At 48.5% G+C, this 21,871-nt stretch overlaps 46 non-coding genes across 46 annotated transcripts; all 46 read right to left on the bottom strand.

Moving 5' to 3' along the window:
• Window positions 1–147: 147 nt before the first annotated feature.
• On the bottom strand, window positions 148–266 carry LOC133853497 (5S ribosomal RNA). The gene has a single exon (XR_009896598.1). It is a non-coding gene; the product is annotated as a 5S ribosomal RNA (ribosomal RNA).
• Window positions 267–625: 359 nt separating this feature from the next.
• On the bottom strand, window positions 626–744 carry LOC133853338 (5S ribosomal RNA). The gene has a single exon (XR_009896442.1). It is a non-coding gene; the product is annotated as a 5S ribosomal RNA (ribosomal RNA).
• A 359-nt stretch (window positions 745–1,103) lies between these two features.
• On the bottom strand, window positions 1,104–1,222 carry LOC133853336 (5S ribosomal RNA). Its single transcript, XR_009896440.1, has one exon. It is a non-coding gene; the product is annotated as a 5S ribosomal RNA (ribosomal RNA).
• Window positions 1,223–1,581: 359 nt separating this feature from the next.
• On the bottom strand, window positions 1,582–1,700 carry LOC133853218 (5S ribosomal RNA). The gene has a single exon (XR_009896328.1). It is a non-coding gene; the product is annotated as a 5S ribosomal RNA (ribosomal RNA).
• A 359-nt stretch (window positions 1,701–2,059) lies between these two features.
• Window positions 2,060–2,178, bottom strand: LOC133853496 (5S ribosomal RNA). Its single transcript, XR_009896597.1, has one exon. It is a non-coding gene; the product is annotated as a 5S ribosomal RNA (ribosomal RNA).
• A 359-nt stretch (window positions 2,179–2,537) lies between these two features.
• LOC133853334 (5S ribosomal RNA) lies at window positions 2,538–2,656 on the bottom strand. Its single transcript, XR_009896439.1, has one exon. It is a non-coding gene; the product is annotated as a 5S ribosomal RNA (ribosomal RNA).
• A 359-nt stretch (window positions 2,657–3,015) lies between these two features.
• LOC133853333 (5S ribosomal RNA) lies at window positions 3,016–3,134 on the bottom strand. The gene has a single exon (XR_009896438.1). It is a non-coding gene; the product is annotated as a 5S ribosomal RNA (ribosomal RNA).
• A 359-nt stretch (window positions 3,135–3,493) lies between these two features.
• LOC133853372 (5S ribosomal RNA) lies at window positions 3,494–3,612 on the bottom strand. The gene has a single exon (XR_009896475.1). It is a non-coding gene; the product is annotated as a 5S ribosomal RNA (ribosomal RNA).
• A 359-nt stretch (window positions 3,613–3,971) lies between these two features.
• Window positions 3,972–4,090, bottom strand: LOC133852891 (5S ribosomal RNA). Its single transcript, XR_009896073.1, has one exon. It is a non-coding gene; the product is annotated as a 5S ribosomal RNA (ribosomal RNA).
• A 359-nt stretch (window positions 4,091–4,449) lies between these two features.
• Window positions 4,450–4,568, bottom strand: LOC133853442 (5S ribosomal RNA). The gene has a single exon (XR_009896543.1). It is a non-coding gene; the product is annotated as a 5S ribosomal RNA (ribosomal RNA).
• Window positions 4,569–4,927: 359 nt separating this feature from the next.
• Window positions 4,928–5,046, bottom strand: LOC133853532 (5S ribosomal RNA). Its single transcript, XR_009896633.1, has one exon. It is a non-coding gene; the product is annotated as a 5S ribosomal RNA (ribosomal RNA).
• A 359-nt stretch (window positions 5,047–5,405) lies between these two features.
• Window positions 5,406–5,524, bottom strand: LOC133853332 (5S ribosomal RNA). Its single transcript, XR_009896437.1, has one exon. It is a non-coding gene; the product is annotated as a 5S ribosomal RNA (ribosomal RNA).
• Window positions 5,525–5,883: 359 nt separating this feature from the next.
• On the bottom strand, window positions 5,884–6,002 carry LOC133853517 (5S ribosomal RNA). Its single transcript, XR_009896618.1, has one exon. It is a non-coding gene; the product is annotated as a 5S ribosomal RNA (ribosomal RNA).
• Window positions 6,003–6,361: 359 nt separating this feature from the next.
• LOC133853441 (5S ribosomal RNA) lies at window positions 6,362–6,480 on the bottom strand. The gene has a single exon (XR_009896542.1). It is a non-coding gene; the product is annotated as a 5S ribosomal RNA (ribosomal RNA).
• Window positions 6,481–6,839: 359 nt separating this feature from the next.
• LOC133853439 (5S ribosomal RNA) lies at window positions 6,840–6,958 on the bottom strand. Its single transcript, XR_009896540.1, has one exon. It is a non-coding gene; the product is annotated as a 5S ribosomal RNA (ribosomal RNA).
• Window positions 6,959–7,317: 359 nt separating this feature from the next.
• Window positions 7,318–7,436, bottom strand: LOC133853547 (5S ribosomal RNA). Its single transcript, XR_009896647.1, has one exon. It is a non-coding gene; the product is annotated as a 5S ribosomal RNA (ribosomal RNA).
• A 358-nt stretch (window positions 7,437–7,794) lies between these two features.
• Window positions 7,795–7,913, bottom strand: LOC133852830 (5S ribosomal RNA). Its single transcript, XR_009896015.1, has one exon. It is a non-coding gene; the product is annotated as a 5S ribosomal RNA (ribosomal RNA).
• Window positions 7,914–8,272: 359 nt separating this feature from the next.
• On the bottom strand, window positions 8,273–8,391 carry LOC133853217 (5S ribosomal RNA). The gene has a single exon (XR_009896327.1). It is a non-coding gene; the product is annotated as a 5S ribosomal RNA (ribosomal RNA).
• A 359-nt stretch (window positions 8,392–8,750) lies between these two features.
• LOC133853364 (5S ribosomal RNA) lies at window positions 8,751–8,869 on the bottom strand. The gene has a single exon (XR_009896467.1). It is a non-coding gene; the product is annotated as a 5S ribosomal RNA (ribosomal RNA).
• A 359-nt stretch (window positions 8,870–9,228) lies between these two features.
• LOC133853433 (5S ribosomal RNA) lies at window positions 9,229–9,347 on the bottom strand. Its single transcript, XR_009896534.1, has one exon. It is a non-coding gene; the product is annotated as a 5S ribosomal RNA (ribosomal RNA).
• Window positions 9,348–9,706: 359 nt separating this feature from the next.
• LOC133853216 (5S ribosomal RNA) lies at window positions 9,707–9,825 on the bottom strand. The gene has a single exon (XR_009896326.1). It is a non-coding gene; the product is annotated as a 5S ribosomal RNA (ribosomal RNA).
• A 359-nt stretch (window positions 9,826–10,184) lies between these two features.
• LOC133853215 (5S ribosomal RNA) lies at window positions 10,185–10,303 on the bottom strand. The gene has a single exon (XR_009896325.1). It is a non-coding gene; the product is annotated as a 5S ribosomal RNA (ribosomal RNA).
• A 359-nt stretch (window positions 10,304–10,662) lies between these two features.
• LOC133853320 (5S ribosomal RNA) lies at window positions 10,663–10,781 on the bottom strand. Its single transcript, XR_009896425.1, has one exon. It is a non-coding gene; the product is annotated as a 5S ribosomal RNA (ribosomal RNA).
• A 359-nt stretch (window positions 10,782–11,140) lies between these two features.
• LOC133852855 (5S ribosomal RNA) lies at window positions 11,141–11,259 on the bottom strand. Its single transcript, XR_009896039.1, has one exon. It is a non-coding gene; the product is annotated as a 5S ribosomal RNA (ribosomal RNA).
• A 359-nt stretch (window positions 11,260–11,618) lies between these two features.
• LOC133853318 (5S ribosomal RNA) lies at window positions 11,619–11,737 on the bottom strand. Its single transcript, XR_009896424.1, has one exon. It is a non-coding gene; the product is annotated as a 5S ribosomal RNA (ribosomal RNA).
• Window positions 11,738–12,096: 359 nt separating this feature from the next.
• Window positions 12,097–12,215, bottom strand: LOC133852854 (5S ribosomal RNA). Its single transcript, XR_009896038.1, has one exon. It is a non-coding gene; the product is annotated as a 5S ribosomal RNA (ribosomal RNA).
• Window positions 12,216–12,574: 359 nt separating this feature from the next.
• Window positions 12,575–12,693, bottom strand: LOC133853214 (5S ribosomal RNA). Its single transcript, XR_009896324.1, has one exon. It is a non-coding gene; the product is annotated as a 5S ribosomal RNA (ribosomal RNA).
• A 359-nt stretch (window positions 12,694–13,052) lies between these two features.
• LOC133853213 (5S ribosomal RNA) lies at window positions 13,053–13,171 on the bottom strand. The gene has a single exon (XR_009896323.1). It is a non-coding gene; the product is annotated as a 5S ribosomal RNA (ribosomal RNA).
• A 359-nt stretch (window positions 13,172–13,530) lies between these two features.
• Window positions 13,531–13,649, bottom strand: LOC133853212 (5S ribosomal RNA). The gene has a single exon (XR_009896322.1). It is a non-coding gene; the product is annotated as a 5S ribosomal RNA (ribosomal RNA).
• A 359-nt stretch (window positions 13,650–14,008) lies between these two features.
• On the bottom strand, window positions 14,009–14,127 carry LOC133853432 (5S ribosomal RNA). Its single transcript, XR_009896533.1, has one exon. It is a non-coding gene; the product is annotated as a 5S ribosomal RNA (ribosomal RNA).
• Window positions 14,128–14,486: 359 nt separating this feature from the next.
• LOC133853211 (5S ribosomal RNA) lies at window positions 14,487–14,605 on the bottom strand. Its single transcript, XR_009896321.1, has one exon. It is a non-coding gene; the product is annotated as a 5S ribosomal RNA (ribosomal RNA).
• A 359-nt stretch (window positions 14,606–14,964) lies between these two features.
• LOC133853210 (5S ribosomal RNA) lies at window positions 14,965–15,083 on the bottom strand. The gene has a single exon (XR_009896320.1). It is a non-coding gene; the product is annotated as a 5S ribosomal RNA (ribosomal RNA).
• Window positions 15,084–15,442: 359 nt separating this feature from the next.
• Window positions 15,443–15,561, bottom strand: LOC133853208 (5S ribosomal RNA). The gene has a single exon (XR_009896318.1). It is a non-coding gene; the product is annotated as a 5S ribosomal RNA (ribosomal RNA).
• A 359-nt stretch (window positions 15,562–15,920) lies between these two features.
• On the bottom strand, window positions 15,921–16,039 carry LOC133853207 (5S ribosomal RNA). The gene has a single exon (XR_009896317.1). It is a non-coding gene; the product is annotated as a 5S ribosomal RNA (ribosomal RNA).
• A 359-nt stretch (window positions 16,040–16,398) lies between these two features.
• Window positions 16,399–16,517, bottom strand: LOC133853500 (5S ribosomal RNA). The gene has a single exon (XR_009896601.1). It is a non-coding gene; the product is annotated as a 5S ribosomal RNA (ribosomal RNA).
• Window positions 16,518–16,876: 359 nt separating this feature from the next.
• LOC133853206 (5S ribosomal RNA) lies at window positions 16,877–16,995 on the bottom strand. Its single transcript, XR_009896316.1, has one exon. It is a non-coding gene; the product is annotated as a 5S ribosomal RNA (ribosomal RNA).
• A 359-nt stretch (window positions 16,996–17,354) lies between these two features.
• Window positions 17,355–17,473, bottom strand: LOC133853205 (5S ribosomal RNA). The gene has a single exon (XR_009896315.1). It is a non-coding gene; the product is annotated as a 5S ribosomal RNA (ribosomal RNA).
• A 359-nt stretch (window positions 17,474–17,832) lies between these two features.
• Window positions 17,833–17,951, bottom strand: LOC133853458 (5S ribosomal RNA). The gene has a single exon (XR_009896559.1). It is a non-coding gene; the product is annotated as a 5S ribosomal RNA (ribosomal RNA).
• Window positions 17,952–18,310: 359 nt separating this feature from the next.
• Window positions 18,311–18,429, bottom strand: LOC133853363 (5S ribosomal RNA). The gene has a single exon (XR_009896466.1). It is a non-coding gene; the product is annotated as a 5S ribosomal RNA (ribosomal RNA).
• Window positions 18,430–18,788: 359 nt separating this feature from the next.
• On the bottom strand, window positions 18,789–18,907 carry LOC133853431 (5S ribosomal RNA). Its single transcript, XR_009896532.1, has one exon. It is a non-coding gene; the product is annotated as a 5S ribosomal RNA (ribosomal RNA).
• A 359-nt stretch (window positions 18,908–19,266) lies between these two features.
• LOC133852853 (5S ribosomal RNA) lies at window positions 19,267–19,385 on the bottom strand. Its single transcript, XR_009896037.1, has one exon. It is a non-coding gene; the product is annotated as a 5S ribosomal RNA (ribosomal RNA).
• Window positions 19,386–19,744: 359 nt separating this feature from the next.
• LOC133853203 (5S ribosomal RNA) lies at window positions 19,745–19,863 on the bottom strand. The gene has a single exon (XR_009896314.1). It is a non-coding gene; the product is annotated as a 5S ribosomal RNA (ribosomal RNA).
• A 359-nt stretch (window positions 19,864–20,222) lies between these two features.
• LOC133853202 (5S ribosomal RNA) lies at window positions 20,223–20,341 on the bottom strand. The gene has a single exon (XR_009896313.1). It is a non-coding gene; the product is annotated as a 5S ribosomal RNA (ribosomal RNA).
• Window positions 20,342–20,700: 359 nt separating this feature from the next.
• Window positions 20,701–20,819, bottom strand: LOC133853201 (5S ribosomal RNA). Its single transcript, XR_009896312.1, has one exon. It is a non-coding gene; the product is annotated as a 5S ribosomal RNA (ribosomal RNA).
• A 359-nt stretch (window positions 20,820–21,178) lies between these two features.
• On the bottom strand, window positions 21,179–21,297 carry LOC133853200 (5S ribosomal RNA). Its single transcript, XR_009896311.1, has one exon. It is a non-coding gene; the product is annotated as a 5S ribosomal RNA (ribosomal RNA).
• Window positions 21,298–21,656: 359 nt separating this feature from the next.
• LOC133853362 (5S ribosomal RNA) lies at window positions 21,657–21,775 on the bottom strand. Its single transcript, XR_009896465.1, has one exon. It is a non-coding gene; the product is annotated as a 5S ribosomal RNA (ribosomal RNA).
• Between the last annotated feature and the right edge of the window lie 96 nt (window positions 21,776–21,871).

The raw sequence follows: 21,871 nt of genomic DNA, 5'->3' as shown, positions 1-21,871 counted from the left end.
ACGATGGATTTTGAGCCCGAAAATGTGCTCACCCATCTCCGCTAGGTGGCCATTGCGTGCGCGCCGGAAAGAGCCTTCCCCTCACCGGCGCAAAAAATAAAATAATAATAAATAACGGCAAAAAAATAATTGAAAAAAGTAAAACGAGGGGTGCAACACGAGGACTTCCCAGGAGGTCACCCATCCTAGTACTACTCTCGCCCAAGCATGCTTAACTGCGGAGTTCTGATGGGATCCGGTGCATTAGTGCTGGTATGATCGCACCCGTTAGTAGAGTCACGCAAAAAACTTATAACCCTCACTCGTCTAACTGAACTGGCCCGCACAGTGATGGGATCCGGTGCTCAGACGTGTCCACGTGCCACCCAATAAAGAAAACGCACAATACAACGATTAAATGCAATAGAATGAGCCGAAAACTCCTTAAAAACGCTTTCAGTGTAGAGTACGCATGGAAACGGCGTGCCTGGAGGTCAAAACGATGGATTTTGAGCCCGAAAATGTGCTCACCCAGCTCCGCTAGGTGGCCATCGCGTGCGCGCCGGAAAGAGCCTTCCCCTCACCGGCGCAAAAAATAAAATAATAATAAATAACGGCAAAAAAATAATTGAAAAAAGTAAAACGAGGGGTGCAACACGAGGACTTCCCAAGAGGTCACCCATCCTAGTACTACTCTCGCCCAAGCACGCTTAACTGCGGAGTTCTGATGGGATCCGGTGCATTAGTGCTGGTATGATCGCACCCGTTAGTAGAGTCACACAAAAAACTTATAACCCTCACTCGTCTAACTGAACTGGCCCGCACAGTGATGGGATCCGGTGCTCAGACGTGTCCACGTGCCACCCAATAAATAAAACGCACAATACAACGATTAAATGCAATAGAATGAGCCGAAAACTCCTTAAAAACGCTTTCAGTGTAGAGTACGCATGGAAACGGCGTGCCTGGAGGTCAAAACGATGGATTTTGAGCCCGAAAATGTGCTCACCCAGCTCCGCTAGGTGGCCATCGCGTGCGCGCCGGAAAGAGCCTTCCCCTCACCGGCGCAAAAAATAAAATAATAATAAATAACGGCAAAAAAATAATTGAAAAAAGTAAAACGAGGGGTGCAACACGAGGACTTCCCAAGAGGTCACCCATCCTAGTACTACTCTCGCCCAAGCACGCTTAACTGCGGAGTTCTGATGGGATCCGGTGCATTAGTGCTGGTATGATCGCACCCGTTGGTAGAGTCACGCAAAAAACTTATAACCCTCACTCGTCTAACTGAACTGGCCCGCACAGTGACGGGATCCGGTGCTCAGACGTGTCCACGTGCCACCCAATAAATAAAACGCACAATACAACGATTAACTGCAATAGAATGAGCCGAAAACTCCTTAAAAACGCTTTCAGTGTAGAGTACGCATGGAAACGGCGTGCCTGGAGGTCAAAACGATGGATTTTGAGCCCGAAAATGTGCTCACCCAGCTCCGCTAGGTGGCCATCGCGTGCGCGCCGGAAAGAGCCTTCCCCTCACCGGCGCAAAAAATAAAATAATAATAAATAACGGCAAAAAAATAATTGAAAAAAGTAAAACGAGGGGTGCAACACGAGGACTTCCCAGGAGGTCACCCATCCTAGTACTACTCTCGCCCAAGCACGCTTAACTGCGGAGTTCTGATGGGATCCGGTGCATTAGTGCTGGTATGATCGCACCCGTTAGTAGAGTCACGCAAAAAACTTATAACCCTCACTCGTCTAACTGAACTGGCCCGCACAGTGATGGGATCCGGTGCTCAGACGTGTCCACGTGCCACCCAATAAAGAAAACACACAATACAACGATTAAATGCAATAGAATGAGCCGAAAACTCCTTAAAAACGCTTTCAGTGTAGAGTACGCATGGAAACGGCGTGCCTGGAGGTCAAAACGATGGATTTTGAGCCCGAAAATGTGCTCACCCATCTCCGCTAGGTGGCCATCGCGTGCGCGCCGGAAAGAGCCTTCCCCTCACCGGCGCAAAAAATAAAATAATAATAAATAACGGCAAAAAAATAATTGAAAAAAGTAAAACGAGGGGTGCAACACGAGGACTTCCCAGGAGGTCACCCATCCTAGTACTACTCTCGCCCAAGCATGCTTAACTGCGGAGTTCTGATGGGATCCGGTGCATTAGTGCTGGTATGATCGCACCCGTTAGTAGAGTCACGCAAAAAACTTATAACCCTCACTCGTCTAACTGAACTGGCCCGCACAGTGATGGGATCCGGTGCTCAGACGTGTCCACGTGCCACCCAATAAAGAAAACGCACAATACAACGATTAAATGCAATAGAATGAGCCGAAAACTCCTTAAAAACGCTTTCAGTGTAGAGTACGCATGGAAACGGCGTGCCTGGAGGTCAAAACGATGGATTTTGAGCCCGAAAATGTGCTCACCCAGCTCCGCTAGGTGGCCATCGCGTGCGCGCCGGAAAGAGCCTTCCCCTCACCGGCGCAAAAAATAAAATAATAATAAATAACGGCAAAAAAATAATTGAAAAAAGTAAAACGAGGGGTGCAACACGAGGACTTCCCAAGAGGTCACCCATCCTAGTACTACTCTCGCCCAAGCACGCTTAACTGCGGAGTTCTGATGGGATCCGGTGCATTAGTGCTGGTATGATCGCACCCGTTAGTAGAGTCACACAAAAAACTTATAACCCTCACTCGTCTAACTGAACTGGCCCGCACAGTGATGGGATCCGGTGCTCAGACGTGTCCACGTGCCACCCAATAAATAAAACGCACAATACAACGATTAAATGCAATAGAATGAGCCGAAAACTCCTTCAAAACGCTTTCAGTGTAGAGTACGCATGGAAACGGCGTGCCTGGAGGTCAAAACGATGGATTTTGAGCCCGAAAATGTGCTCACCCAGCTCCGCTAGGTGGCCATCGCGTGCGCGCCGGAAAGAGCCTTCCCCTCACCGGCGCAAAAAATAAAATAATAATAAATAACGGCAAAAAAATAATTGAAAAAAGTAAAACGAGGGGTGCAACACGAGGACTTCCCAAGAGGTCACCCATCCTAGTACTACTCTCGCCCAAGCACGCTTAACTGCGGAGTTCTGATGGGATCCGGTGCATTAGTGCTGGTATGATCGCACCCGTTGGTAGAGTCACGCAAAAAACTTATAACCCTCACTCGTCTAACTGAACTGGCCCGCACAGTGATGGGATCCGGTGCTCAGACGTGTCCACGTGCCACCCAATAAATAAAACGCACAATACAACGATTAACTGCAATAGAATGAGCCGAAAACTCCTTAAAAACGCTTTCAGTGTAGAGTACGCATGGAAACGGCGTGCCTGGAGGTCAAAACGATGGATTTTGAGCCCGAAAATGTGCTCACCCAGCTCCGCTAGGTGGCCATCGCGTGCGCGCCGGAAAGAGCCTTCCCCTCACCGGCGCAAAAAATAAAATAATAATAAATAACGGCAAAAAAATAATTGAAAAAAGTAAAACGAGGGGTGCAACACGAGGACTTCCCAGGAGGTCACCCATCCTAGTACTACTCTCGCCCAAGCACGCTTAACTGCGGAGTTCTGATGGGATCCGGTGCATTTGTGCTGGTATGATCGCACCCGTTAGTAGAGTCACGCAAAAAACTTATAACCCTCACTCGTCTAACTGAACTGGCCCGCACAGTGATGGGATCCGGTGCTCAGACGTGTCCACGTGCCACCCAATAAAGAAAACGCACAATACAACGATTAAATGCAATAGAATGAGCCGAAAACTCCTTAAAAACGCTTTCAGTGTAGAGTACGCATGGAAACGGCGTGCCTGGAGGTCAAAACGATGGATTTTGAGCCCGAAAATGTGCTCACCCAGCTCCGCTAGGTGGCCATCGCGTGCGCGCCGGAAAGAGCCTTCCCCTCACCGGCGCAAAAAATAAAATAATAATAAATAACGGCAAAAAAATAATTGAAAAAAGTAAAACGAGGGGTGCAACACGAGGACTTCCCAGGAGGTCACCCATCCTAGTACTACTCTCGCCCAACCACGCTTAACTGTGGAGTTCTGATGGGATCCGGTGCATTAGTGCTGGTATGATCGCACCCGTTAGTAGAGTCACGCAAAAAACTTATAACCCTCACTCGTCTAACTGAACTGGCCCGCACAGTGATGGGATCCGGTGCTCAGACGTGTCCACGTGCCACCCAATAAAGAAAACGCACAATACAACGATTAAATGCAATAGAATGAGCCGAAAACTCCTTAAAAACGCTTTCAGTGTAGAGTACGCATGGAAACGGCGTGCCTGGAGGTCAAAACGATGGATTTTGAGCCCGAAAATGTGCTCACCCAGCTCCGCTAGGTGGCCATCGCGTGCGCGCCGGAAAGAGCCTTCCCCTCACCGGCGCAAAAAATAAAATAATAATAAATAACGGCAAAAAAATAATTGAAAAAAGTAAAACGAGGGGTGCAACACGAGGACTTCCCAGGAGGTCACCCATCCTAGTACAACTCTCGCCCAAGCACGCTTAACTGCGGAGTTCTGATGGGATCCGGTGCATTAGTGCTGGTATGATCGCACCCGTTAGTAGAGTCACGCAAAAAACTTATAACCCTCACTCGTCTAACTGAACTGGCCCGCACAGTGATGGGATCCGGTGCTCAGACGTGTCCACGTGCCACCCAATAAATAAAACGCACAATACAACGATTAACTGCAATAGAATGAGCCGAAAACTCCTTAAAAACGCTTTCAGTGTAGAGTACGCATGGAAACGGCGTGCCTGGAGGTCAAAACGATGGATTTTGAGCCCGAAAATGTGCTCACCCAGCTCCGCTAGATGGCCATCGCGTGCGCGCCGGAAAGAGCCTTCCCCTCACCGGCGCAAAAAATAAAATAATAATAAATAACGGCAAAAAAATAATTGAAAAAAGTAAAACGAGGGGTGCAACACGAGGACTTCCCAGGAGGTCACCCATCTTAGTACTACTCTTGCCCAAGCACGCTTAACTGCGGAGTTCTGATGGGATCCGGTGCATTAGTGCTGGTATGATCGCACCCGTTAGTAGAGTCACGCAAAAAACTTATAACCCTCACTCGTCTAACTGAACTGGCCCGCACAGTGATGGGATCCGGTGCTCAGACGTGTCCACGTGCCACCCAATAAGTAAAACGCACAATACAACGATTAAATGCAATAGAAGGAGCCGAAAACTCCTTAAAAACGCTTTCAGTGTAGAGTACGCATGGAAACGGCGTGCCTGGAGGTCAAAACGATGGATTTTGAGCCCGAAAATGTGCTCACCCAGCTCCGCTAGGGGGCCATCGCGTGCGCCCCGGAAAGAGCCTTCCCCTCACCGGCGCAAAAAATAAAATAATAATAAATAACGGCAAAAAAATAATTGAAAAAAGTAAAACGAGGGGTGCAACACGAGGACTTCCCAAGAGGTCACCCATCCTAGTACTACTCTCGCCCAAGCACGCTTAACTGCGGAGTTCTGATGGGATCCGGTGCATTAGTGCTGGTATGATCGCACCCGTTGGTAGAGTCACGCAAAAAACTTATAACCCTCACTCGTCTAACTGAACTGGCCCGCACAGTGATGGGATCCGGTGCTCAGACGTGTCCACGTGCCACCCAATAAATAAAACGCACAATACAACGATTAACTGCAATAGAATGAGCCGAAAACTCCTTAAAAACGCTTTCAGTGTAGAGTACGCATGGAAACGGCGTGCCTGGAGGTCAAAACGATGGATTTTGAGCCCGAAAATGTGCTCACCCAGCTCCGCTAGGTGGCCATCGCGTGCGCGCCGGAAAGAGCCTTCCCCTCACCGGCGCAAAAAATAAAATAATAATAAATAACGGCAAAAAAATAATTGAAAAAAGTAAAACGAGGGGTGCAACACGAGGACTTCCCAGGAGGTCACCCATCCTAGTACTACTCTAGCCCAAGCACGCTTAACTGCGGAGTTCTGATGGGATCCGGTGCATTAGTGCTGGTATGATCGCACCCGTTAGTAGAGTCACGCAAAAAACTTATAACCCTCACTCGTCTAACTGAACTGGCCCGCACAGTGATGGGATCCGGTGCTCAGACGTGTCCACGTGCCACCCAATAAATAAAACGCACAATACAACGATTAAATGCAATAGAATGAGCCGAAAACTCCTTAAAAACGCTTTCAGTGTAGAGTACGCATGGAAACGGCGTGCCTGGAGGTCAAAACGATGGATTTTGAGCCCGAAAATGTGCTCACCCAGCTCCGCTAGGTGGCCATCGAGTGCGCGCCGGAAAGAGCCTCCCCCTCACCGGCGCAAAAAATAAAATAATATTAAATAACGGCAAAAAAATAATTGAAAAAAGTAAAACGAGGGGTGCAACACGAGGACTTCCCAGGAGGTCACCCATCCTAGTACAACTCTCGCCCAAGCACGCTTAACTGCGGAGTTCTGATGGGATCCGGTGCATTAGTGCTGGTATGATCGCACCCGTTAGTAGAGTCACGCAAAAAACTTATAACCCTCACTCGTCTAACTGAACTGGCCCGCACAGTGATGGGATCAGGTGCTCAGACGTGTCCACGTGCCACCCAATAAATAAAACGCACAATACAACGATTAAATGCAATAGAATGAGCCGAAAACTCCTTAAAAACGCTTTCAGTGTAGAATACGCATGGAAACGGTGTGCCTGGAGGTCAAAACGATGGATTTTGAGCCCGAAAATGTGCTCACCCAGCTCCGCTAGGTGGCCATCGCGTGCGCGCCGGAAAGAGCCTTCCCCTCACCGGCGCAAAAAATAAAATAATAATAAATAACGGCAAAAAAATAATTGAAAAAAGTAAAACGAGGGGTGCAACACGAGGACTTCCCAGGAGGTCACCCATCCTAGTACAACTCTCGCCCAAGCACGCTTAACTGCGGAGTTCTGATGGGATCCGGTGCATTAGTGCTGGTATGATCGCACCCGTTAGTAGAGTCACGCAAAAAACTTATAACCCTCACTCGTCTAACTGAACTGGCCCGCACAGTGATGGGATCCGGTGCTCAGACGTGTCCACGTGCCACCCAATAAATAAAACGCACAATACAACGATTAAATGCAATAGAATGAGCCGAAAACTCCTTAAAAACGCTTTCAGTGTAGAGTACGCATGGAAACGGCGTGCCTGGAGGTCAAAACGATGGATTTTGAGCCCGAAAATGTGCTCACCCAGCTCCGCTAGGTGGCCATCGCGTGCGCGCCGGAAAGAGCCTTCCCCTCACCGGCGCAAAAAATAAAATAATAATAAATAACGGCAAAAAAATAATTGAAAAAAGTAAAACGAGGGGTGCAACACGAGGACTTCCCAGGAGGTCACCCATCCTAGTACTACTCTCACCCAAGCACGTTTAACTGCGGAGTTCTGATGGGATCCGGTGCATTAGTGCTGGTATGATCGCACCCGTTAGTAGAGTCACGCAAAAAACTTATAACCCTCACTCGTCTAACTGAACTGGCCCGCACAGTGATGGGATCCGGTGCTCAGACGTGTCCACGTGCCACCCAATAAATAAAACGCACAATACAACGATTAAATGCAATAGAATGAGCCGAAAACTCCTTAAAAACGCTTTCAGTGTAGAGTACGCATGGAAACGGCGTGCCTGGAGGTCAAAACGATGGATTTTGACCCGAAAATGTGCTCACCCAGCTCCGCTAGGTGGCCATCGCGTGCGCGCCGGAAAGAGCCTTCCCCTCACCGGCGCAAAAAATAAAATAATAATAAATAACGGCAAAAAAATAGTTGAAAAAAGTAAAACGAGGGGTGCAACACGAGGACTTCCCAGGAGGTCACCCATCCTAGTACTACTCTCGCCCAAGCACGCTTAACTACGGAGTTCTGATGGGATCCAGTGCATTAGTTCTGGTATGATCGCACCCGTTAGTAGAGTCACGCAAAAAACTTATAACCCTCACTCGTCTAACTGAACTGGCCCGCACAGTGATGGGATCCGGTGCTCAGACGTGTCCACGTGCCACCCAATAAATAAAACGCACAATACAACGATTAAATGCAATAGAATGAGCCGAAAACTCCTTAAAAACGCTTTCAGTGTAGAGTACGCATGGAAACGGCGTGCCTGGAGGTCAAAACGATGGATTTTGAGCCCGAAAATGTGCTCACCCAGCTCCGCTAGGTGGCCATCGCGTGCGCGCCGGAAAGAGCCTTCCCCTCACCGGCGCAAAAAATAAAATAATAATAAATAACGGCAAAAAAATAATTGAAAAAAGTAAAACGAGGGGTGCAACACGAGGACTTCCCAGGAGGTCACCCATCCTAGTACTACTCTCGCCCAAGCACGCTTAACTGCGGAGTTCTGATGGGATCCGGTGCATTAGTGCTGGTATGATCGCACCCGTTGGTAGAGTCACGCAAAAAACTTATAACCCTCACTCGTCTAACTGAACTGGCCCGCACAGTGATGGGATCCGGTGCTCAGACGTGTCCACGTGCCACCCAATAAATAAAACGCACAATACAACGATTAAATGCAATAGAATGAGCCGAAAACTCCTTAAAAACGCTTTCAGTGTAGAGTACGCATGGAAACGGAGTGCCTGGAGGTCAAAACGATGGATTTTGAGCCCGAAAATGTGCTCACCCAGCTCCGCTAGGTGGCCATCGCGTGCGCGCCGGAAAGAGCCTTCCCCTCACCGGCGCAAAAAAAAAAATAATAATAAATAACGGCAAAAAAATAATTGAAAAAAGTAAAACGAGGGGTGCAACACGAGGACTTCCCAGGAGGTCACCCATCCTAGTACTACTCTCGCCCAAGCACGCTTAGCTGCGGAGTTCTGATGGGATCCGGTGCATTAGTGCTGGTATGATCGCACCCGTTGGTAGAGTCACGCAAAAAACTTATAACCCTCACTCGTCTAACTGAACTGGCCCGCACAGTGATGGGATCAGGTGCTCAGACGTGTCCACGTGCCACCCAATAAATAAAACGCACAATACAACGATTAAATGCAATAGAATGAGCCGAAAACTCCTTAAAAACGCTTTCAATGTAGAATACGCATGGAAACGGTGTGCCTGGAGGTCAAAACGATGGATTTTGAGCCCGAAAATGTGCTCACCCAGCTCCGCTAGGTGGCCATCGCGTGCGCGCCGGAAAGAGCCTTCCCCTCACCGGCGCAAAAAATAAAATAATAATAAATAACGGCAAAAAAATAATTGAAAAAAGTAAAACGAGGGGTGCAACACGAGGACTTCCCAGGAGGTCACCCATCCTAGTACTACTCTCGCCCAAGCACGCTTGACTGCGGAGTTCTGATGGGATCCGGTGCATTAGTGCTGGTATGATCGCACCCGTTAGTAGAGTCACGCAAAAAACTTATAACCCTCACTCGTCTAACTGAACTGGCCCGCACAGTGATGGGATCCGGTGCTCAGACGTGTCCACGTGCCACCCAATAAAGAAAACGCACAATACAACGATTAAATGCAATAGAATGAGCCGAAAACTCCTTAAAAACGCTTTCAGTGTAGAGTACGCATGGAAACGGCGTGCCTGGAGGTCAAAACGATGGATTTTGAGCCCGAAAATGTGCTCACCCAGCTCCGCTAGGTGGCCATCGCGTGCGCGCCGGAAAGAGCCTTCCCCTCACCGGCGCAAAAAATAAAATAATAATAAATAACGGCAAAAAAATAATTGAAAAAAGTAAAACGAGGGGTGCAACACGAGGACTTCCCAGGAGGTCACCCATCCTAGTACTACTCTCGCCCAAGCACGCTTAACTGCGGAGTTCTGATGGGATCCGGTGCATTAGTGCTGGTATGATCGCACCCGTTAGTAGAGTCACGCAAAAAACTTATAACCCTCACTCGTCTAACTGAACTGGCCCGCACAGTGATGGGATCCGGTGCTCAGACGTGTCCACGTGCCACCCAATAAATAAAACGCACAATACAACGATTAAATGCAATAGAATGAGCCGAAAACTCCTTAAAAACGCTTTCAGTGTAGAGTACGCATGGGAACGGCGTGCCTGGAGGTCAAAACGATGGATTTTGAGCCCGAAAATGTGCTCACCCAGCTCCGCTAGGTGGCCATCGCGTGCGCGCCGGAAAGAGCCTTCCCCTCACCGGCGCAAAAAATAAAATAATAATAAATAACGGCAAAAAAATAATTGAAAAAAGTAAAACGAGGGGTGCAACACGAGGACTTCCCAGGAGGTCACCCATCCTAGTACTACTCTCGCCCAAGCACGCTTAACTGCGGAGTTCTGATGGGATCCGGTGCATTAGTGCTGGTATGATCGCACCCGTTAGTAGAGTCACGCAAAAAACTTATAACCCTCACTCGTCTAACTGAACTGGCCCGCACAGTGATGGGATCCGGTGCTCATACGTGTCCACGTGCCACCCAATAAATAAAACACACAATACAACGATTAAATGCAATAGAATGAGCCGAAAACTCCTTAAAAACGCTTTCAGTGTAGAGTACGCATGGAAACGGCGTGCCTGGAGGTCAAAACGATGGATTTTGAGCCCGAAAATGTGCTCACCCAGCTCCGCTAGGAGGCCATCGCGTGCGCGCCGGAAAGAGCCTTCCCCTCACCGGCGCAAAAAATAAAATAATAATAAATAACGGCAAAAAAATAATTGAAAAAAGTAAAACGAGGGGTGCAACACGAGGACTTCCCAGGAGGTCACCCATCCTAGTACTACTCTCGCCCAAGCACGCTTAACTACGGAGTTCTGATGGGATCCGGTGCATTAGTGCTGGTATGATCGCACCCGTTAGTAGAGTCACGCAAAAAACATATAACCCTCACTCGTCTAACTGAACTGGCCCGCACAGTGATGGGATCCGGTGCTCAGACGTGTCCACGTGCCACCCAATAAAGAAAACGCACAATACAACGATTAAATGCAATAGAATGAGCCGAAAACTCCTTAAAATCGCTTTCAGTGTAGAGTACGCATGGAAACGGCGTGCCTGGAGGTCAAAACGATGGATTTTGAGCCCGAAAATGTGCTCACCCAGCTCCGCTAGGTGGCCATCGCGTGCGCGCCGGAAAGAGCCTTCCCCTCACCGGCGCAAAAAATAAAATAATAATAAATAACGGCAAAAAAATAATTGAAAAAAGTAAAACGAGGGGTGCAACACGAGAACTTCCCAGGAGGTCACCTATCCTAGTACTACTCTCGCCCAAGCACGCTTAACTGCGGAGTTCTGATGGGATCCGGTGCATTATTGCTGGTATGATCGCACCCGTTAGTAGAGTCACGCAAAAAACTTATAACCCTCACTCGTCTAACTGAACTGGCCCGCACAGTGATGGGATCCGGTGCTCAGACGTGTCCACGTGCCACCCAATAAATAAAACGCACAATACAACGATTAAATGCAATAGAATGAGCCGAAAACTCCTTAAAAACGCTTTCAGTGTAGAGTACGCATGGAAACGGCGTGCCTGGAGGTCAAAACGATGGATTTTGAGCCCGAAAATGTGCTCACCCAGCTCCGCTAGGTGGCCATCGCGTGCGCGCCAGAAAGAGCCTTCCCCTCACCGGCGCAAAAAATAAAATAATAATAAATAACGGCAAAAAAATAATTGAAAAAAGTAAAACGAGGGGTGCAACACGAGGACTTCCCAGGAGGTCACCCATCCTAGTACTACTCTCGCCCAAGCACGCTTAACTACGGAGTTCTGATGGGATCCGGTGCATTAGTGCTGGTATGATCGCACCCGTTAGTAGAGTCACGCAAAAAACATATAACCCTCACTCGTCTAACTGAACTGGCCCGCACAGTGATGGGATCCGGTGCTCAGACGTGTCCACGTGCCACCCAATAAAGAAAACGCACAATACAACGATTAAATGCAATAGAATGAGCCGAAAACTCCTTAAAATCGCTTTCAGTGTAGAGTACGCATGGAAACGGCGTGCCTGGAGGTCAAAACGATGGATTTTGAGCCCGAAAATGTGCTCACCCAGCTCCGCTAGGTGGCCATCGCGTGCGCGCCGGAAAGAGCCTTCCCCTCACCGGCGCAAAAAATAAAATAATAATAAATAACGGCAAAAAAATAATTGAAAAAAGTAAAACGAGGGGTGCAACACGAGAACTTCCCAGGAGGTCACCTATCCTAGTACTACTCTCGCCCAAGCACGCTTAACTGCGGAGTTCTGATGGGATCCGGTGCATTATTGCTGGTATGATCGCACCCGTTAGTAGAGTCACGCAAAAAACTTATAACCCTCACTCGTCTAACTGAACTGGCCCGCACAGTGATGGGATCCGGTGCTCAGACGTGTCCACGTGCCACCCAATAAATAAAACGCACAATACAACGATTAAATGCAATAGAATGAGCCGAAAACTCCTTAAAAACGCTTTCAGTGTAGAGTACGCATGGAAACGGCGTGCCTGGAGGTCAAAACGATGGATTTTGAGCCCGAAAATGTGCTCACCCAGCTCCGCTAGGTGGCCATCGCGTGCGCGCCAGAAAGAGCCTTCCCCTCACCGGCGCAAAAAATAAAATAATAATAAATAACGGCAAAAAAATAATTGAAAAAAGTAAAACGAGGGGTGCAACACGAGGACTTCCCAGGAGGTCACCCATCCTAGTACTACTCTCGCCCAAGCACGCTTAACTGCGGAGTTCTGATGGGATCCGGTGCATTAGTGCTGGTATGATCGCACCCGTTAGTAGAGTCACGCAACAAACTTATAACCCTCACTCGTCTAACTGAACTGGCCCGCACAGTGATGGGATCCGGTGCTCAGACGTGTCCACGTGCCACCCAATAAAGAAAACGCACAATACAACGATTAAATGCAATAGAATGAGCCGAAAACTCCTTAAAAACGCTTTCAGTGTAGAGTACGCATGGAAACGGCGTGCCTGGAGGTCAAAACGATGGATTTTGAGCCCGAAAATGTGCTCACCCAGCTCCGCTAGGTGGCCATCGCGTGCGCACCGGAAAGAGCCTTCCCCTCACCGGCGCAAAAAATAAAATAATAATAAATAACGGCAAAAAAATAATTGAAAAAAGTAAAACGAGGGGTGCAACACGAGGACTTCCCAGGAGGTCACCCATCCTAGTACTACTCTCGCCCAAGCACGCTTAACTGCGGAGTTCTGATGGGATCCGGTGCATTAGTGCTGGTATGATCGCACCCGTTAGTAGAGTCACGCAAAAAACTTATAACCCTCACTCGTCTAACTGAACTGGCCCGCACAGTGATGGGATCCGGTGCTCAGACGTGTCCACGTGCCACCCAATAAATAAAACGCACAATACAACGATTAAATGCAATAGAATGAGCCGAAAACTCCTTAAAAACGCTTTCAGTGTAGAGTACGCATGGGAACGGCGTGCCTGGAGGTCAAAACGATGGATTTTGAGCCCGAAAATGTGCTCACCCAGCTCCGCTAGGTGGCCATCGCGTGCGCGCCGGAAAGAGCCTTCCCCTCACCGGCGCAAAAAATAAAATAATAATAAATAACGGCAAAAAAATAATTGAAAAAAGTAAAACGAGGGGTGCAACACGAGGACTTCCCAGGAGGTCACCCATCCTAGTACTACTCTCGCCCAAGCACGCTTAACTGCGGAGTTCTGATGGGATCCGGTGCATTAGTGCTGGTATGATCGCACCCGTTAGTAGAGTCACGCAAAAAACTTATAACCCTCACTCGTCTAACTGAACTGGCCCGCACAGTGATGGGATCCGGTGCTCAGACGTGTCCACGTGCCACCCAATAAATAAAACGCACAATACAACGATTAAATGCAATAGAATGAGCCGAAAACTCCTTAAAAACGCTTTCAGTGTAGAGTACGCATGGAAACGGCGTGCCTGGAGGTCAAAACGATGGATTTTGAGCCCGAAAATGTGCTCACCCAGCTCCGCTAGGAGGCCATCGCGTGCGCGCCGGAAAGAGCCTTCCCCTCACCGGCGCAAAAAATAAAATAATAATAAATAACGGCAAAAAAATAATTGAAAAAAGTAAAACGAGGGGTGCAACACGAGGACTTCCCAGGAGGTCACCCATCCTAGTACTACTCTCGCCCAAGCACGCTTGACTGCGGAGTTCTGATGGGATCCGGTGCATTAGTGCTGGTATGATCGCACCCGTTAGTAGAGTCACGCAAAAAACTTATAACCCTCACTCGTCTAACTGAACTGGCCCGCACAGTGATGGGATCCGGTGCTCAGACGTGTCCACGTGCCACCCAATAAATAAAACGCACAATACAACGATTAAATGCAATAGAATGAGCCGAAAACTCCTTAAAAACGCTTTCAGTGTAGAGTACGCATGGAAACGGCGTGCCTGGAGGTCAAAACGATGGATTTTGAGCCCGAAAATGTGCTCACCCAGCTCCGCTAGGTGGCCATCGCGTGCGCGCCGGAAAGAGCCTTCCCCTCACCGGCGCAAAAAATAAAATAATAATAAATAACGGCAAAAAAATAATTGAAAAAAGTAAAACGAGGGGTGCAACACGAGGACTTCCCAGGAGGTCACCCATCCTAGTACTACTCTCGCCCAAGCACGCTTAACTGCGGAGTTCTGATGGGATCCGGTGCATTAGTGCTGGTATGATCGCACCCGTTAGTAGAGTCACGCAAAAAACTTATAACCCTCACTCGTCTAACTGAACTGGCCCGCACAGTGATGGGATCCGGTGCTCAGACGTGTCCACGTGCCACCCAATAAATAAAACTCACAATACAACGATTAAATGCAATAGAATGAGCCGAAAACTCCTTAAAAACGCTTTCAGTGTAGAGTACGCATGGGAACGGCGTGCCTGGAGGTCAAAACGATGGATTTTGAGCCCGAAAATGTGCTCACCCAGCTCCGCTAGGTGGCCATCGCGTGCGCGCCGGAAAGAGCCTTCCCCTCACCGGCGCAAAAAATAAAATAATAATAAATAACGGCAAAAAAATAATTGAAAAAAGTAAAACGAGGGGTGCAACACGAGGACTTCCCAGGAGGTCACCCATCCTAGTACTACTCTCGCCCAAGCACGCTTAACTGCGGAGTTCTGATGGGATCCGGTGCATTAGTGCTGGTATGATCGCACCCGTTAGTAGAGTCACGCAAAAAACTTATAACCCTCACTCGTCTAACTGAACTGGCCCGCACAGTGATGGGATCCGGTGCTCAGACGTGTCCACGTGCCACCCAATAAATAAAACGCACAATACAACGATTAAATGCAATAGAATGAGCCGAAAACTCCTTAAAAACGATTTCAGTGTAGAGTACGCATGGGAACGGCGTGCCTGGAGGTCAAAACGATGGATTTTGAGCCCGAAAATGTGCTCACCCAGCTCCGCTAGGTGGCCATCGCGTGCGCGCCGGAAAGAGCCTTCCCCTCACCGGCGCAAAAAATAAAATAATAATAAATAACGGCAAAAAAATAATTGAAAAAAGTAAAACGAGGGGTGCAACACGAGGACTTCCCAGGAGGTCACCCATCCTAGTACTACTCTCGCCCAAGCACGCTTAACTGCGGAGTTCTGATGGGATCCGGTGCATTAGTGCTGGTATGATCGCACCCGTTAGTAGAGTCACGCAAAAAACTTATAACCCTCACTCGTCTAACTGAACTGGCCCGCACAGTGATGGGATCCGGTGCTCAGACGTGTCCACATGCCACCCAATAAATAAAACGCACAATACAACGATTAAATGCAATAGAATGAGCCGAAAACTCCTTAAAAACGCTTTCAGTGTAGTGTACGCATGGAAACGGCGTGCCTGGAGGTCAAAACGATGGATTTTGAGCCCGAAAATGTGCTCACCCAGCTCCGCTAGGTGGCCATCGCGTGCGCGCCGGAAAGAGCCTTCCCCTCACCGGCGCAAAAAATAAAATAATAATAAATAACGGCAAAAAAATAATTGAAAAAACTAAAACGAGGGGTGCAACACGAGGACTTCCCAGGAGGTCACCCATCCTAGTACTACTCTCGCCCAAGCACGCTTAACTGCGGAGTTCTGATGGGATCCGGTGCATTAGTGCTGGTATGATCGCACCCGTTAGTAGAGTCACGCAAAAAACTTATAACCCTCACTCGTCTAACTGAACTGGCCCGCACAGTGATGGGATCCGGTGCTCAGACGTGTCCACGTGCCACCCAATAAATAAAACGCACAATACAACGATTAAATGCAATAGAATGAGCCGAAAACTCCTTAAAAACGCTTTCAGTGTAGAGTACGCATGGGAACGGCGTGCCTGGAGGTCAAAACGATGGATTTGGAGCCGGAAAATGTGCTCACCCAGCTCCGCTAGGTGGCCATCGCGTGCGCGCCGGAAAGAGCCTTCCCCTCTCCGGCGCAAAAAATAAAATATTAATAAATAACGGCAAAAAAATAATTGAAAAAAGTAAAACGAGGGGTGCAACACGAGGACTTCCCAGGAGGTCACCCATCCTAGTACTACTCTCGCCCAAGCACGCTTAACTGCGGAGTTCTGATGCGATCCGGTGCATTAGTGCTGGTATGATCGCACCCGTTAGTAGAGTCACGCAAAAAACTTATAACCCTCACTCGTCTAACTGAACTGGCCCGCACAGTGATGGGATCCGGTGCTCAGACGTGTCCACGTGCCACCCAATAAATAAAACGCACAATACAACGATTAAATGCAATAGAATGAGCCGAAAACTCCTTAAAAACGCTTTCAGTGTAGAGTACGCATGGAAACGGCGTGCCTGGAGGTCAAAACGATGGATTTTGAGCCCGAAAATGTGCTCACCCAGCTCCGCTAGGTGGCCATCGCGTGCGCGCCGGAAAGAGCCTTCCCCTCACCGGCGCAAAAAATAAAATAATAATAAATAACGGCAAAAAAATAATTGAAAAAAGTAAAACGAGGGGTGCAACACGAGGACTTCCCAGGAGGTCACCCATCCTAGTACTACTCTCGCCCAAGCACGCTTAACTGCGGAGTTCTGATGGGATCCGGTGCATTAGTGCTGGTATGATCGCACCCGTTGGTAGAGTCACGCAAAAAACTTATAACCCTCACTCGTCTAACTGAACTGGCCCGCACAGTGATGGGATCCGGTGCTCAGACGTGTCCACGTGCCACCCAATAAATAAAACGCACAATACAACGATTAACTGCAATAGAATGAGCCGAAAACTCCTTAAAAACGCTTTCAGTGTAGAGTACGCATGGAAACGGCGTGCCTGGAGGTCAAAACGATGGATTTTGAGCCCGAAAATGTGCTCACCCAGCTCCGCTAGGTGGCCATCGCGTGCGCGCCGGAAAGAGCCTTCCCCTCACCGGCGCAAAAAATAAAATAATAATAAATAACGGCAAAAAAATAATTGAAAAAAGTAAAACGAGGGGTGCAACACGAGGACTTCCCAGGAGGTCACCCATCCTAGTACTACTCTCGCCCAAGCACGCTTAACTGCGGAGTTCTGATGGGATCCGGTGCATTAGTGCTGGTATGATCGCACCCGTTAGTAGAGTCACGCAAAAAACTTATAACCCTCACTCGTCTAACTGAACTGGCCCGCACAGTGATGGGATCCGGTGCTCAGACGTGTCCACGTGCCACCCAATAAATAAAACGCACAATACAACGATTAAATGCAATAGAATGAGCCGAAAACTCCTTAAAAACGCTTTCAGTGTAGAGTACGCATGGAAACGGCGTGCCTGGTGGTCAAAACGATGGATTTTGAGCCCGAAAATGTGCTCACCCAGCTCCGCTAGGTGGCCATCGCGTGCGCGCCGGAAAGAGCCTTCCCCTCACCGGCGCAAAAAATAAAATAATAATAAATAACGGCAAAAAAATAATTGAAAAAACTAAAACGAGGGGTGCAACACGAGGACTTCCCAGGAGGTCACCCATCCTAGTACTACTCTCGCCCAAGCACGCTTAACTGCGGAGTTCTGAAGGGATCCGGTGCATTAGTGCTGGTATGATCGCACCCGTTAGTAGAGTCACGCAAAAAACTTATAACCCTCACTCGTCTAACTGAACTGGCCCGCACAGTGATGGGATCCGGTGCTCAGACGTGTCCACGTGCCACCCAATAAATAAAACGCACAATACAACGATTAAATGCAATAGAATGAGCCGAAAACTCCTTAAAAACGCTTTCAGTGTAGAGTACGCATGGGAACGGCGTGCCTGGAGGTCAAAACGATGGATTTTGAGCCCGAAAATGTGCTCACCCAGCTCCGCTAGGTGGCCATCGCGTGCGCGCCGGAAAGAGCCTTCCCCTCACCGGCGCAAAAAATAAAATAATAATAAATAACGGCAAAAAAATAATTGAAAAAAGTAAAACGAGGGGTGCAACACGAGGACTTCCCAGGAGGTCACCCATCCTAGTACTACTCTCGCCCAAGCACGCTTAGCTGCGGAGTTCTGATGGGATCCGGTGCATTAGTGCTGGTATGATCGCACCCGTTAGTAGAGTCACGCAAAAAACTTATAACCCTCACTCGTCTAACTGAACTGGCCCGCACAGTGATGGGATCCGGTGCTCAGACGTGTCCACGTGCCACCCAATAAATAAAACGCACAATACAACGATTAAATGCAATAGAATGAGCCGAAAACTCCTTAAAAACGCTTTCAGTGTAGAGTACGCATGGAAACGGCGTGCCTGGAGGTCAAAACGATGGATTTTGAGCCCGAAAATGTGCTCACCCAGCTCCGCTAGGAGGCCATCGCGTGCGCGCCGGAAAGAGCCTTCCCCTCACCGGCGCAAAAAATAAAATAATAATAAATAACGGCAAAAAAATAATTGAAAAAAGTAAAACGAGGGGTGCAACACGAGGACTTCCCAGGAGGTCACCCATCCTAGTACTACTCTCGCCCAAGCACGCTTGACTGCGGAGTTCTGATGGGATCCGGTGCATTAGTGCTGGTATGATCGCACCCGTTAGTAGAGTCACGCAAAAAACTTATAACCCTCACTCGTCTAACTGAACTGGCCCGCACAGTGATGGGATCCGGTGCTCAGACGTGTCCACGTGCCACCCAATAAAGAAAACGCACAATACAACGATTAAATGCAATAGAATGAGCCGAAAACTCCTTAAAATCGCTTTCAGTGTAGAGTACGCATGGAAACGGCGTGCCTGGAGGTCAAAACGATGGATTTTGAGCCCGAAAATGTGCTCACCCAGCTCCGCTAGGTGGCCATCGCGTGCGCGCCGGAAAGAGCCTTCCCCTCACCGGCGCAAAAAATAAAATAATAATAAATAACGGCAAAAAAATAATTGAAAAAAGTAAAACGAGGGGTGCAACACGAGAACTTCCCAGGAGGTCACCCATCCTAGTACTACTCTCGCCCAAGCACGCTTAACTGCGGAGTTCTGATGGGATCCGGTGCATTAGTGCTGGTATGATCGCACCCGTTAGTAGAGTCACGCAAAAAACTTATAACCCTCACTCGTCTAACTGAACTGGCCCGCACAGTGATGGGATCCGGTGCTCAGACGTGTCCACGTGCCACCCAATAAATAAAACGCACAATACAACGATTAAATGCAATAGAATGAGCCGAAAACTCCTTAAAAACGCTTTCAGTGTAGAGTACGCATGGAAACGGCGTGCCTGGAGGTCAAAACGATGGATTTTGAGCCCGAAAATGTGCTCACCCAGCTCCGCTAGGTGGCCATCGCGTGCGCGCCAGAAAGAGCCTTCCCCTCACCGGCGCAAAAAATAAAATAATAATAAATAACGGCAAAAAAATAATTGAAAAAAGTAAAACGAGGGGTGCAACACGAGGACTTCCCAGGAGGTCACCCATCCTAGTACTACTCTCGCCCAAGCACGCTTAACTGCGGAGTTCTGATGGGATCCGGTGCATTAGTGCTGGTATGATCGCACCCGTTAGTAGAGTCACGCAAAAAACTTATAACCCTCACTCGTCTAACTGAACTGGCCCGCACAGTGATGGGATCCGGTGCTCAGACGTGTCCACGTGCCACCCAATAAATAAAACGCACAATACAACGATTAAATGCAATAGAATGAGCCGAAAACTCCTTAAAAACGCTTTCAGTGTAGAGTACGCATGGAAACGGCGTGCCTGGAGGTCAAAACGATGGATTTTGAGCCCGAAAATGTGCTCACCCAGCTCCGCTAGGTGGCCATCGCGTGCGCGCCGGAAAGAGCCTTCCCCTCACCGGCGCAAAAAATAAAATAATAATAAATAACGGCAAAAAAATAATTGAAAAAAGTAAAACGAGGGGTGCAACACGAGGACTTCCCAGGAGGTCACCCATCCTAGTACTACTCTCGCCCAAGCACGCTTAACTGCGGAGTTCTGATGGGATCCGGTGCATTAGTGCTGGTATGATCGCACCCGTTAGTAGAGTCACGCAAAAAACTTATAACCCTCACTCGTCTAACTGAACTGGCCCGCACAGTGATGGGATCCGGTGCTCAGACGTGTCCACGTGCCACCCAATAAATAAAACACACAATACAACGATTAAATGCAATAGAATGAGCCGAAAACTCCTTAAAAACGCTTTCAGTGTAGAGTACGCATGGAAACGGCGTGCCTGGAGGTCAAAACGATGGATTTTGAGCCCGAAAATGTGCTCACCCAGCTCCGCTAGGTGGCCATCGCGTGCGCGCCGGAATGAGCCTTCCCCTCACCGGCGCAAAAAATAAAATAATAATAAATAACGGCAAAAAAATAATTGAAAAAAGTAAAACGAGGGGTGCAACACGAGGACTTCCCAGGAGGTCACCCATCCTAGTACTACTCTCGCCCAAGCACGCTTAACTGCGGAGTTCTGATGGGATCCGGTGCATTAGTGCTGGTATGATCGCACCCGTTAGTAGAGTCACGCAAAAAACTTATAACCCTCACTCGTCTAACTGAACTGGCCCGCACAGTGATGGGATCCGGTGCTCAGACGTGTCCACGTGCCACCCAATAAATAAAACACACAATACAACGATTAAATGCAATAGAATGAGCCGAAAACTCCTTAAAAACGCTTTCAGTGTAGAGTACGCATGGAAACGGCGTGCCTGGAGGTCAAAACGATGGATTTTGAGCCCGAAAATGTGCTCACCCAGCTCCGCTAGGTGGCCATCGCGTGCGCGCCGGAAAGAGCCTTCCCCTCACCGGCGCAAAAAATAAAATAATAATAAATAACGGCAAAAAAATAATTGAAAAAAGTAAAACGAGGGGTGCAACACGAGGACTTCCCAGGAGGTCACCCATCCTAGTACTACTCTCGCCCAAGCACGCTTAACTGCGGAGTTCTGATGGGATCCGGTGCATTAGTGCTGGTATGATCGCACCCGTTAGTAGAGTCACGCAAAAAACTTATAACCCTCACTCGTCTAACTGAACTGGCCCGCACAGTGATGGGATCCGGTGCTCAGACGTGTCCACGTGCCACCCAATAAATAAAACGCACAATACAACGATTAAATGCAATAGAATGAGCCGAAAACTCCTTAAAAACGCTTTCAGTGTAGAGTACGCATGGAAACGGCGTGCCTGGAGGTCAAAACGATGGATTTCGAGCCCGAAAATGTGCTCACCCAGCTCCGCTAGGTGGCCATCGCGTGCGCGCCGGAAAGAGCCTTCCCCTCACCGGCGCAAAAAATAAAATAATAATAAATAACGGCAAAAAAATAATTGAAAAAAGTAAAACGAGGGGTGCAACACGAGGACTTCCCAGGAGGTCACCCATCCTAGTACTACTCTCGCCCAAGCACGCTTAGCTGCGGAGTTCTGATGGGATCCGGTGCATTAGTGCTGGTATGATCGCACCCGTTAGTAGAGTCACGCAAAAAACTTATAACCCTCACTCGTCTAACTGAACTGGCCCGCACAGTGATGGGATCCGGTGCTCAGACGTGTCCACGTGC

The sequence above is a fragment of the Alnus glutinosa genome, chromosome 12 (genome assembly GCF_958979055.1).
Source record: "Alnus glutinosa chromosome 12, dhAlnGlut1.1, whole genome shotgun sequence".
In the NCBI taxonomy this organism is placed as follows: domain Eukaryota; kingdom Viridiplantae; phylum Streptophyta; class Magnoliopsida; order Fagales; family Betulaceae; genus Alnus; species Alnus glutinosa.
Note: the sequence above shows the minus strand (reverse complement) of the source record. Positions and strands in the feature narration are given on the sequence as shown.